The 13687-nt window shown below is 45.9% G+C and overlaps 1 protein-coding gene across 1 annotated transcript in view; it reads right to left on the reverse strand.

The window, feature by feature from the left end:
- Window positions 1-8144, reverse strand: part of LOC135385310 (monocarboxylate transporter 12-like) — a 30296-nt gene extending 22152 nt beyond the window's left edge. The window contains exon 1 of the mRNA XM_064614545.1: window positions 8045-8144. The gene's annotated coding sequence lies outside the window, so the exon portion shown is untranslated. The remainder of the gene's footprint in view (window positions 1-8044) is intronic.
- Window positions 8145-13687: the final 5543 nt, after the last annotated feature.

The raw sequence follows: 13687 nt of genomic DNA on the forward strand, positions 1-13687 counted from the left end.
CGGGATCCATTCAGTCGCAATTTTGGTTGCACGATGGCACGATGCTGAAACCCGAAGGCAGGACAGGGAAACGCTCATAAATAATCCTAATTGCCGTCATATCGCTTCGGTATACTGACATCCTTCAAACCGAAGGTCTCTTTTACGCATATACTACGCCGAAACATAATGCAGCTTGTTCTTGATGGGCTGCCGTGGAGCTAGTACAGTAGGTTGTTCGTCGTGTACTTATATTCTCGGCTGGTACAAGTGGTCAACACGTCTTCGTGGAGGAACCGTGGTGTACGTGACCTGCGCATTTAATCGGACATTCCGGTCAGGTTTCGCTCAGATTCTAATAGCTGACGCCTCATCTACACTTGCATAAATATGAGGCTTCTATAGCTGCAATCTTATAAAATTTCTCATTAGCCGGAAGAATTGCCGCTCTGTCTTGAGTCGATCACTGAAAACTCACCAACACCGGCAAGGCTAGTACATTCTTCAGCTGCTTCTCTAGAAGTACCGAAATATGACTGGACGCTCCAATATGCGCATTCCATCTACGTGCACGTGGGGCCTTGCTTGGAAACAGTTGATATATGTAATTTGTATTGCTTATACTGTTTCACCTATGGAACAATCTCCACAGTGGTGCTGTCCGTGTGAACAAATTGGTATAGTTACCAATTCATTCTATATTTGTATAGTTCTATACGATATCACAGCTTGTGTCGCGAAACCAAGCCGCGTTTAGACTAGTGGTGGTGGTGGGGGCGTGCTATTTCCGAGCGATCTGCCTGCCGGTGGTGCTGCATGTTGCTCGGTGCATCGTGCGTCCTGGGCCGACTTCACAGGGAGCTGTGCCGACATTTGTCTTGAAACGTCTGAGGAAAGCCCAAGGAAAACACCCAGACAGCACAGCCGGCGTCCGCATTCGAACTGGGGTCACCTCCCAGTCTCGGCGTGGTATGCCATCATCGTAGCCACTAAGCTACGAGAGCTGGTCGCGTTTCGACTGCGTATGCAATTTTTCACTATGCAACTTGTTGTACGCATGTCGTTGCTTGCATTAATTTCATTTGAATGCGCCAGCTAGTGGTCGTCCACTTGCTGAGAAGGAAGCTGGTCTGATCACGCAGATAGAACTTGATGGGGTAGTATAGCGAAGTAGAGGTTAAACCAGCTGGAGTTCACCAATAGGCCACTGCTCCGAGGTACTCTCTTATCGAAAGAGAAAACGCGCTTAAGAAACAAACATTATGCAAATCCATCTTGCTCAACTGACGCGAGGTCTCTGCTGCGGCGGCAAGCTCGAGCGAGCTGTCCATGCTTCAGCACTGGCAGCGGTACGCTTCTGTCAACCACACGGCGCCTTGTACATCTTCGACGCCGGCGATCCCGGAACCAAGCCGCGTGAGTATTCCCTCACTTCGGGCAAATCAGTAACCAACCACACTTCGACTCATTATACCTGGCAACCTCATCATCGGAAGCTCATCCAAAGGGCTCTTCTGGACTTTTTCAAGGTCGTCGACCCACAAGGGCGACTGTAGAAACACGTGATGCATAGCAGCAACTAATGTAACTGTTCTCCCTTTCCCCTCCCTCCCTTTTCCTTCCCCCCGAGCAACATGCCGCCAGCTATAGGCAGGCAGACCGCTCGTCTGCCCAAAGTTACGCCTCCCCCCCCCCCCCCCCCCAGAGACCACTGTTCTACCGGAGACAGGCAGGGAGGCCACAAAGAACTCTGTCCCCGGCGTCCTACACAGTAAATCATTTTAAAACTTTATTCGCTCAAAACAGGTGTATTCTTATCAAAACGCCCTTACCAGCTCCCGTGGCATAGTTGTTAGGATGACCGCTTTCCACGCCGAGACTGGGAGGTAACACGAGTTCGAATCCTGTCACCGGCTGTGCTGTCTGAGGTTTTCCCTGGGTTTTCCCAATACTCTCCAGACGAATGCCGCACAGTTCCCCCTGAAGTCGGCCGAGGACGCGTAACTAACCCCTCAGTCCCCCACTCCTTCCTGCTGTCCTCTCTCCATCTGCCCACGTCTGTACTCCGCCCGTAGTCACAGTTGCTTCGCGGTGCTAACACGGAATTTAAAAAAAACGCCCTTTTCAATCCAGACTGAAGCAAAGGTGTAAAAAGAGCATTACTAAAGGCATAACATCGACAAACACCACATTTAATTCCAATGTCGATCATTAAGAGTGTAAAATGAGGTGTTGAAAAAGGTGTTTACGTCGTATGCAGCTTTTCTACACCCCATTTGAACTGGGAATATGGTGTTGAAAATGGTGTTTTAATTCGCGAAAGAAAAATTATATTGGTTTGACAGCTCCGCTCAGCAGGTAATCACATTATGGACGATAACTCGAGTTAAAAACACAATATTTGACAGGGAGGGATGTCAGACATTTAGCTGGTATTTTTGACTCGTTACAGGCGTACGTGTTAATTGCAAAGACGCATACCCGTCGCCGTTACAGACCGTAGTGCTCCGAACACCGTACCGAACACAGTAGTGTTGTGCCCCACTACGCTAAACGAACGTACCCCGAAAAATTGTATTTCAGTATATGATCAATCCGGCACGTCAATATAGGCTACCGAGGGTGCCGAGGGCGCATTGCCTGCATCGTCTGAAAATCGCAGTATCGTTCACTTCACGAGTACGGACCGCGTTACGATGCTGCGATCTTCACGTCGTCACTCACGCTGGTCCCACAGTGTTGCTTCCATTTTTTTACTCACTCACTCACAGTGTTGGTAGGCCAGCGAGGGGTGCCCATGACGCCTTGCGCTCTGGTTTAGGTTGTGTGGGAACCACGGCTGTAACTGTGCTGTGTTCAGGGTGGTTGTTGCCATACAAGCAAGAACGTGCGACTGCATGGCTCGGCATGCTGCCACGGGAGCTCGCATTGCATTAGCTATTTGAGAGGGAGTATTTGCTAGAAAACACTTCATCCTAAGGGGTGTTCCCAATAGAATACTCCCCCTTTAAGGGTGTTTTTGTTGTTAAACACCAACTTTAAGAGCGTTTTATGAGGAATACACCTCATTAAAGGGTGTTCCAGAAAACACCGACATTTCATGGTGTAAAAAAAGGAGTGCGCCATGGGACAAGCATGTGCTTAAAAGATGTGTAAAATTATCTACTGTGTACTGTTTCACGGTGATCCACCCCCGCGCTTCTCTGGCTTCCTGCTCATTTGTCTGTAGCGGTCTATCGCCCCCCGCCCCGGTGCCTTCCCGACACACCTTTCACCTGCCCGCGCCATTCAGATGTTACTGCCAGTTCCCCCTGAAGTCGGCCCAGGACGCATACTAATCCCCCTGTCCCCCACTTCTTCCTGCGGTCCTCTCCCCGTCTGCCCACATCTGAACGCCGCTCATAGCCACAGTTGCTTCGCGGCGCTAACACGCAATAAAAAAAAAGATGTTACTGCCCTCACGTGTTTCTCTTTTGTCCCTCAGTATTCACGCATGCATGCCCAGGCTTCATCTTGGGATCGCCTAGCTGTTCGTCAACCACGCACGGCCCTTATTTTCTCATTCTTGTATTGCAGCAAATCTCAAGAGCAGCCACCGTTACGTGTCCATAAGGTGAGGCATGTTGTAGTAGCGACCCCTGGACAAAGGCTCGTCACGCGACACGCACGCTTATACTGCTCAGCATAGGGAAAGCCCAGGACTGAAGCGACGGTTGAAAGGACCCCGACCACATCCTTCTCTTTTGGGCCTTCCGTCATCGACAAGCAAGACTCCTGTAGAGGGTCGCTACCTCCTCTAACCTCTCGTTTGACATATTGGCAGTCAGCGAAAATACATCGGGGGATTCGTGCGGAATTATTTGCGGCCTACGAGGTGTTATGTCGTTATGATCGAAGAAAAAGCTATTTAAAAAACTATGTCACATACTGCCTTACTGGGTGGCAAAGATGTAGCTGAATGAAACCCTGAAGACGCACATTAATGTGCCCACTATATTTCCGTATCCATAACATGACGAGCATGATTTGACAAGCTGCATTTTCCGGCGGCAAATGCTGCAGGAAAAGAACATTTAGTAGGAAACGGTATTTTCACATTCTGTGCTCTTTCGTCATCGTGTAATTCAAGCAGTGTATGTATTATAAACGAAATGGTTGTCTACACTCGGAGCGGAATCACAGTCACCACGTGCGCCCCCATCATGTGCAGCCGGAAACGTCGCCGTCCTCCTCCTCGCGAAAGGCCGGAAAACAGAACGGGCGTGCGATTGCGGGAGGCTTATCAAAAAATGTGTTTAGCCAGAGGCCTCCTTATCCTCCCCTTATCCGAGCTGGCCTCGGGTCAAGCATCTGCCACTTGTCCGGACACCCTGTTACAACGACTCTTGCTTTTCCTGGCCCCAGGAGTTCTATAGGACGGCCTATATATACCTCAGAAGAAGAAAAACAAAAAAGAGAACTGAAAGAAAATAAGAATTCGACCAGGGGTGGAGTATGAGGTGCAGTACGTGACGCAGATGGAAAGATGTCTTGGAATACAGAGGAGAACCACCACCCTTTCAAGCGTCCTACATCCTCCCGCTTCCCGCTTCGCGTTTTGAAAATTTATCATTGCATAAGTACTGGACGCTTACTACTCTCGCAAACACTCGTTTTATCGTTTTTGTTTGTTTGTTCAGGGTGTATCAGCTATGAATATGCTCGCTCGCTGGATATGCTATTGCTTCTCGTAGGAGGTACCTCTTAGTTGAATTTGAGAAGGTCCCGGCGTCTTCGAACCAAAGTCATGGCGAAAACTGGATTTCTTTCCTTTTAAACTCCACATATTTTGGCTTGGGTAACCTTTCGACGGAGAAGGAACGAAGAGAACACGGACGAAGCCAAGCGGAGAGTATGAACACGGTCTGAGTCCTTATACTGTCCTTCCAATACGTACGTTCCTCTAGTTCCGCTTCTGTATCACCATAGGAAACCTAAGCACCAGGCAGCCCTCTCCGTTTCTGATGCTATGCGCATCAAACTTACATAAGTGCACACGGAGATATCACTACGATGGCCGATACCAAGAGTCCGATGAAGTCATAGCCGCAGATATGTAAAAACAATGGTATAGGATATATGCGGTTAACCTAACTGTAGGCAACTGCAACATGGTGTCCTTCAAACGACGTATATCAGTAAATTGCTGTTTTATGTCACCGATGATGCCGATGCGTTCGGTATTTCGGTGGACGACCTTAGCAAAGCGCGAGGCGTATACCTCTCGACACGTGAAAAACACTCGAGACATTCCAGGGGTATTCGTCAACTCGTCCCACTTGTAACGATGGAAGGTTGCAGTGCCAACGCAATGTCGCTTTCAAACATATAAGTCCTCTCAAGTAGGTAAATCTTACACGAAACTATAACTATAATGATTAAACATGTGTGCCTGTAGATCCCGCGATACCTGTACCAGAACATCAACGTCTTGTATCACAGCCTATTTACAGTTACATCGAATTGCTTCATTGCCTCACTTACCCTCAACGTATTCGTTGTCATAATGTGCTCATGCAAACCTTATGGCGTGACCGCACGAATTCCTAGCATGCGGTGCTTGTGTGATTCAAAGTAACTTATGCATTATTTACCGAGAGTGCACCCTCTACGGTCTTCGATCGATTATTCGGCTCCTCTACCTTCCGAATTGAATGACCTGTTAGCTTATATTTCGACCGTGGCGCAGCAGCGGACAATCCTGCCCAGCATACGTTTGCGGGGAAATTCACTTTAGCGAGAAATATTTTGATACTTCGTCAAAACTATTCGTTGAGTGCGCCACCCACTACTAACAGTTCGTTCACGGAAATAAAAAAAAATGTATGAGACTCACACATTTTGTTTAACTTCTTTGAACGAGCTGACTACTACGAGTAGCGACTCCTTGTCATAGCTATGGCGAAGAAAAGGTGGGCGAGTGTTAGTTATTGTTATCATTACTTTGTTTATTATTGCGTTTTATTAGTACTATACTTGTTTTATCGCATGCCATCACATACTGCTATGGTGTGTAAGAGTGAACTGTTGCGCCATGACAATGAATTCACTCCAGCCTGTATTGCATAAACAGTAACAAACAAATTCGGACACGAGACGTGGTTGTTGAGATTGTACGTGGAGGTGGACGTATGACGGACATGAGTAGCTTTGCAATGCGCATTCAAGGACACTGAATGGGTGTGTGCGAAATGAAGGTCAGTTATTCCGAGTCAACATGTGACTTCGTAAGACTACATACAATGGTTCAGGTATAGGACATCGCGTATGATTTATCAGTGGCCCCTTACATGCGTCTTCTATTTTTCACGTCTTGTCGTCTGTCTCTGAGGAAGAGCTGTGCCCTGCTTGCGCATCCGGCGTTCTGCTGCCCCCAAAGGTTCCGGCGCAAGCAACTGACTTGGTAGCCGATGTACTGTAAACGCATTTTTATTCGCGATGTATTAATTTTCGCGAATCGCGCGTTCAGTCATTTGAGAATTTATTCGCAAGTATTTAATTTCGCGATTCCAGGGCCTGTTTCCTTTCGTGGGATAAACGTCAAGCTGTGTTCGCGAGTACAATTTTTCGCGATTCTTCAGCGGTCGCGAAATTCGTGAAAATTAACACATCGCGAATAAAAATACGTTTACAGTACTTATTTTGACACGTGCCCACGGTTGGTGCCACTTCTATTGAAGCTGTTGCATATGTACCGCTTGTGCACTTCTTTATGTACTGCCACCTGCACTAATACCGCACCAATGTACTCCCCATTCAATTCAAATACTCCCCGTTATTGACATCAATCCGTGATTGGAACTTGCTCCTGTGTTCTAGCGTGACTGAAAGCTGCCGTGCAAAACTTAGAGCCTTATGTGAACGGGAATGCTACGGACATTATCTGTATGTTTTCTCTTTAATGTTCTGCTTGTGTGTATTTTTGTGTTCTTACGTCTCCTTTCTGCATTTCCCCCACGTTGCTTTCCTCAATAATAATAATAATAATTCGGGGCTTCACGTCGCGAGACAACTGCGATCGCTCTCCTCAAGCAATGTGTTTCTTCAAAAGCGACTGTGAGCTATTAAGACGAAATGAAATGAAAACATGATCCCGTATCCACGTACATGACACTAGCTTTTACCTCTAAATACATACTATGAAGATCGCTAGAACAGAGGAGGCGGTGGAGTAAGTGCAGCCGGAGCCCAAAGTCGGCGTGAACTAAAGTATACGGGCGGACATTGTGGTATTGTAATGCACCATTCATGTAAAATTCGTGCTGCATGGCCGTGGGGAACCCGTTTCTTTGAATTCTGACTCCGGTTTAGTTACTCACATTGAGAAAGAACATGAACATTACATTAAGAAATAACGCATTCCTGCGCTTATGAAAGACTGGGAGCAAATGGACCGCTCGCTCCACAATGCTATTCCTTAAGGATTTCGGTAAGAGAGGGTGTGATTCGGTCAAGGGATAGTGGCAGTTCTAGATTTCGTACGAGAGCTAAATAAAAAAAGGGAGATTGACCTACCTGGACGACGGAAAGTGTTCACAGTTTCTCGTCTGTAGGCTTGTTCGAAAGTATCACAAACCCAGTGTACGTGTCCCTGGCTGGGGTATATGATACGTCCCCGATTCCACAAACAAGAGCGCATTTAAGTTGCCACAAAAGGAATTAGTTTAAATGAGTTAATTGCGTGAACAAACAAACAAAAATTTCGGTGGTTGTTCGCCACAAAGACATAACTTATTATACTTGAATGGAAAAATCAAGAGAAAAAAAAAAGAGGATCAGTGGAGAGAAGTGATAGAGTGATTGAGGACAAATATTTCATTATACCTTTAGAAGTCATGACATAGTATATGCACACAAGCGTGAGGTGCCCCCTTCGCTATAGAGTACACAGGCGGCTATATAGGTACCTCCTTACTCATTCCCCCAGAATCAAGGCAGAACCTTGTATTCCCGTCAGAACAGACGCATTTAAAGTGCACACTTGAGTGAGATAAAAATCCAAGAAGAGCAACCTGTAGACACTTACCTTAGCGAATTCAGCATAGATCAGTGTAAAGTGCGGCGAACGTCTCGCGGTCACTTATTGCACGAGACGTGTAGTCCGGCAGTCACTGGAGTCCGCTGCTCTGTACGCGGACGCCGGAGAAACTTTTTTCTCTAACGCCCGTCGCTAGATGCGCCTCTCAGCGGTGGCCGGCTCAGACGGGTCAAATGTGTCGCCGCATTGCATTTATCTCATAATTGCGTTGCACGGAGCAGGTATCGAAAAGTACCACGATATTTCACAACGTATCGCTTGGCGTTGCTGACCGCATCCGTGTGCAAAAGATTGAGCATCGGCACTATGTCCGAGAATGACATTAGCAACATCATCTAATGCTAGCAACTTTCTTCTTCTTTCTTCTCCTGAGGAGAGTTATTTGAAAATATCTCGACGAACAACATGTTTAAGAAAACAGATGCAAAACATTTGAGTCTTGAATCCTCATCCTGTCCACTATACCTTGGGGTAGTGGGTAGCGCACCTCATGTGGCGAATTTCCCCACTCATCATCACTAAATTACCTGTTGTTGTTGTTGAATCCGGAGTTCGATGAAACGGGAAGTCGTCACGATTCGAATAACACACTGTGCCACTGAGTCGATTATTTCCTCGTCCAGTTGTGAAAGTAAAACGAACCACAGTTTGCATATTTCAGTCGTGTGCTCCAACTGTCGTTTGTTAATCTTAAACTGCGAGAACTCTGCAGCACAAATATCCCGAATGCTGCTATTTATCGACTGCCCTTCTCGACCACGGCGAGATAATCTAAGATTTGCGAGTGCCCAATTGCTACCCTCGAAGTATAGGGAAGCAAATGAGTTATTTGTGCTTGAAATCGTATTTCAGGTTATAGTCTCAGAAGCGTCAGGGTTCCAGCTTTGGGCCGGGCGCTACGCATTGGAAACACAATAGTGTGACTCGTGTGGCGCCTCAGGAACTAAACGGGAACTACGGGATCCCCAGCAGAAGGATGAAAGTTTGCTCATTTCTCTCCCATTTTAATGCTTTCGCCATTAGTTTTCTGTTCGTTCCTGGGGGATGAAATGAAAGTTTATTAAACAGGAAAGGTCATCCAGAGTAAGTAGGGGGCTTTGCTGACTTATATTTATTTTTACTCAAACGTGGGTAGTTTTTCGGCGCTTCTATAGTTTGGGAATTCAGACGCTTCCTATGTACAGAGTCTTAGCCGCAGTAGATTGCCCCCCCCCCCCCCCAAAAAAAAAATACTTTGAGAGCGCACCATATACAGTCAACCCTTGATTTATGAACCTTCGATTTATGAATTCCCTCGTTTTATGAACACGAGCACGGGGAACCAAACTTTTTCCATTCATTTTTCCCTCGTTTTATGAACCTCGATATTCGAATAATGAACGGAATTTCTGGGAACCAACTAGGAGTTGCCCAGCGTTTTTGCCCTCAATTTATGAACGGATCGCTCCGAGGTCAACAGAAAGGGATAATTCCGTGGTCTTATGAATGACGCCTGAACGGACAAAACATTTTCCAGGTTTGCACCCTCGGTTCTTAACCCCTCGAAATCGGAACAACAAACGGGTTTTCCGGGGTCGCACAAGGTGTGACCAGGTGTTCCTGACCTCAGTTGATGAATAAGGTGGTCGCAGTCACCCGGAGATTAATAAACGGAGGTTAAAAATCCCGGAGAAAGTCCGAGAACAGTCCAGTGCGAATGTGGTGACATCTCTTATTTCTAAGATTGACACAGCGGAAGGCATGGTCCAAAGCAAAATTAAACAATTTAGTATTGCATAATAAACAGAGTGTGAATGCGCTAACGTCTGTTCTTTGTGAGATTGATACAGCAGAAGGTGTGGTCAAAAGCAAAATTACACAATATATGACATTATAAACACAATCCCAACTCGGAAATACTGTTCCATTTGCTCGATAGTACTCAGTTAACTGAATTTTCGATTTATGAATCCCTCGATTTATGAACGATTTTTCGGGGAACCGAGGGTGTTCATAAATCGAGGGTTGACTGTATGCAGTTTTGCAACTCAGATTTCGGCTAGGTGGATATTCTCTCAAAGAGAGTATGTCAGTACTAGATGACTTATTACCTAAAATTCATTAAGTAAGTATTTAATTTGGGGCATTCGTGCACAAGTGAGATAGCCGAATGTGAGACTGTCCTTGCTGAAAGCCAGTTGTCGTTTTATTTTTGTTTTGTCTTGAAACGAGTATGGGGATACGTTGAAATATCCATAGCCGAATTTTGCTATGCAGATAAGCCAAAACCGAAACAGCGCGCCTCCTGCGGGCATGACCTTCGCCGTCGGAGGCTTATCTGGGCTAGAGTCAATAAATAGGGGTCCAGAGTAATGACACTGATGACATCTGACTCAACTCTGGGCCGCATCCGCAACGCGGTTGACCTGAACACCAGATGAGCACCTGCTCTCATCATTTCCATCGTTTCCAAGCACGTGACCCTCTGACGTGGAATGAGCGCTGTCCTCCCTGCGCTCCTGTTTCAACACATATGTACTCGTTCCAGGACGTAAAAAAAAAAGAAGAAGATAGAATGGCTTTTAACTGTTCTCTCCCTTTCTACTACCTCTCTTTTGCACGAAAGCCTTAAAGAATTAATTTTAGAGTTTTAGGTAATTGGTCATCTTGTAGTTACATATTCTGTTCGAGAGAATGTCTGCATAGCATATAACCCACCTGCAAAAACGGCATCTATGCTTCTCTGATAGCCTTGTTTTTTTAATCTGTAGCAGCTAAAAAATAAATCAAAATAGAAACAGTACATTTGAAGTGAAAAGTAAAAAAAAAACATAGAAAAATGATCAAATTAGGGAGTTTTAGTATATCGTAAGCATTCCCGCGAAAGCGATATCGATAAAGGAAGCTGTCGTATCGAAGATCAGCAACGTTATGTCATCAACTTCGAAGGAGTAAAGCGATTGGCTTATCGTGTTTTCGTAACCCTTATCGTGTGCACCTTCTGATCTACTAAAACTGGCCATTATACTCGACGAAGTCAGCTCAGCTGGCAAACTTTTGCTTGCTTTCCTTGTTTGTTTGTTTTTCTTTTTTTCTTTTTTACAGGTAGAACGCTAAGCATTCATTATTCAAGCCCAGCCTAGCGTAAGAGCTTACCAGAAAAAAAAAAAAAAAAGATAGAAAAGCGAATGAGCACCCAGGTTTCGCAGGTGCCGTTGTTTTAATCCGTTATCGGCGAACGCGAGATAGAGGAAATGTTGTAATGCAAAATCACCTGCCTTGCCTGCTAACCACACTAGTTTCTGCCCTATGCATTTCAGCAAACGGTGCGTCCGCATGCCTTATCTTTAGTCCGGAGAGTGGTTCAATTGAACGTCGACAACGCTCATCACAGTGTTGTTTTGCTGGACAGGGTCCAAACCTCCCAGGCGCAGTGTACAATGCATTGAAACACGTAGCATAGTTATCGGTGTCGCTATGTTCGCGGAGGACCGCGAAAGGCATACTGAGAGTAGCAGCAGGACGAAAAATAACCCCTCTGTTCCTGAACTTTTTCTTACTTTCAGTCGCGGGCAGCCACAAAGTGTCCAAACACTTCATCAACGAAGTAACGTGCGTCTCCAGGCACAAATATTTTCCCCAAGAATGCCAGAAACGCAGAAGTGAACAGCCAGAGAGGAAACAACAAAAAAGAAGAAAACAACAAAAGGAAAATCGGCAAACGTTTAAATTATTGGAATTTAATGTGAAGGAAATACTCCGCATTAGAACACAGAGTCAGGTCTGTGTTGCACTCCAGGATGACGATTATATTGTTCGCCATTGTAATGTGCGGATAACCAAGTGCGCGAAGGTTCCTGGTGGCGACTACAGAAAAAGAAGGTTGCGAACATGGTGGGAAAATGTCTGTGGAGTGCTAGGGTGGATGCAGAACGTACGTAGCACCAGCTACACCCCACTTCAGAAAGAGTAGTCAAAGGCCGTGGCACAGCATCCGGTGGCAGACGACGAAAGTGAATGTGAGTGTCCGTCAAAGGGCTTTGCTGACTGATATTTATTCCTTGTAACATTTTTGCGGGCGATTATAAATTTGGAATTTTACACACCTGGTGATTGTGGCTGTGTGAATACCATGTACTATACCCATTTGATTACAAAAAAAAAAAAAAAAAGGTGAAAAGGCATCACTGATGCCTTATATCTGTCGACAAATCGGCCTAACAAAGCTCCTGCATCATGTACAGTCGTGTTCGTTGCTAGGCCGCTACCAGCTTGTCGCTATTGTTGCCAACACGGTACCCTACGCATATTCCGGCAAACAAAAGGCTTCAGGTAGGAACGACGTAATGCTTTACAATGAAAAAAAAATGTAATCGTGTTTTAGGTTATGACGCAGACAAAGAAGAAGAAAAAAAAGAAAACCAGACGCCCCCTATGGTTATCTTGTATAGCCCTACATTATGGTCTTCTAGTATACGTGCGGTTCCATACGTCCTGCAAACACCTCCGGCCACATGGAATGCCCTCCTACTGCCACCAGAGCACGTAAGGGTGAAAACGTACAACACAGAGACATCAACGTCAAAGCCGCTAAAAGGCGTCGACGTTTGCTAAAAAGTGATGACTGTTTTTTTTTTTCTTTTTCTTCAGCCAATACTGTAATTGCTCCCCTTCGAGTGTCCCGGACGGTTAGTAAGGGTCAGCTCCTGTGGCGGATCCAAGGGGGTGGGGGACGTTTATACATTGGATTTCCCTCTCTCCCCTCCCCCACTACGCGCTCCGACAAAGGAACCGCCCCTGGTCAGCACTGGTGTAGGTTGACTCTGTACACCGCGTAATATAACGGACTGAAACTTTGCAACAGGGGAGCTATGAGGACCTGCTACACCAGGGGCGGTTCCAGGATATTTCTGAGCGGGAAGGGTCGGTCTTGGACAGGCAATCCACTAAGGTCAATTGAAGCACTATGTGACGTCAGAAATTGAGAGGGGTCAGGACATTCCAAAGCTCACAATCTGTGCTTGTGTCCCACGCGTTATATAGTACGTAAATTTGAGATGCAAGAATACCACATTTGCAATAGTAACCTAGGATCCCAAATTACAGTTGCATTCGAACGTCGATACCCAGTCAAGTTGTGACGTCATATACAACAGCACGTGCATGCAGGTGCCCTTGTGAATATGCATTTTTACTTTCTCTTGTTGCCAGCTAAATTTAGCAGTGCTTCAAGTTAGTAGCCCTAATGCGGCTGTATATGAGTTTCTTTGAAGTCTAAATGAATGATTCGGTTACTCTTAGTGCACCGCCAGTAGAGTGCTCACTAGTTACACATCGTCAGTAGTGCATCTCACATGTACCTACTGATGTCCTTCGATACAACTAGTAGATTATATAAGCGCAGTACTTGAACAACCCTAAGCAGCAGCATTCCGCAGTGTGATCAGTGCGTTATCTAAGCACATTGTCATATAGGACAAAGAGCAGTGAGGAGGCTCCAATTGAATGAAACGTTCTGGAAATGCTCGTACGATGCGTAACGTAATGCCTTCTTGTCAAGTCTCTTCATCTAGCTTTCAGCGTTATCGAGCCTATCAGTTGAGCCAATTATGGTAGATTAAAGCAATTTTCACCATCAACAGCCTCGTAGCA

This window comes from Ornithodoros turicata, chromosome 2 (genome assembly GCF_037126465.1).
Source record: "Ornithodoros turicata isolate Travis chromosome 2, ASM3712646v1, whole genome shotgun sequence".
Lineage (NCBI taxonomy): Eukaryota > Metazoa > Arthropoda > Arachnida > Ixodida > Argasidae > Ornithodoros > Ornithodoros turicata.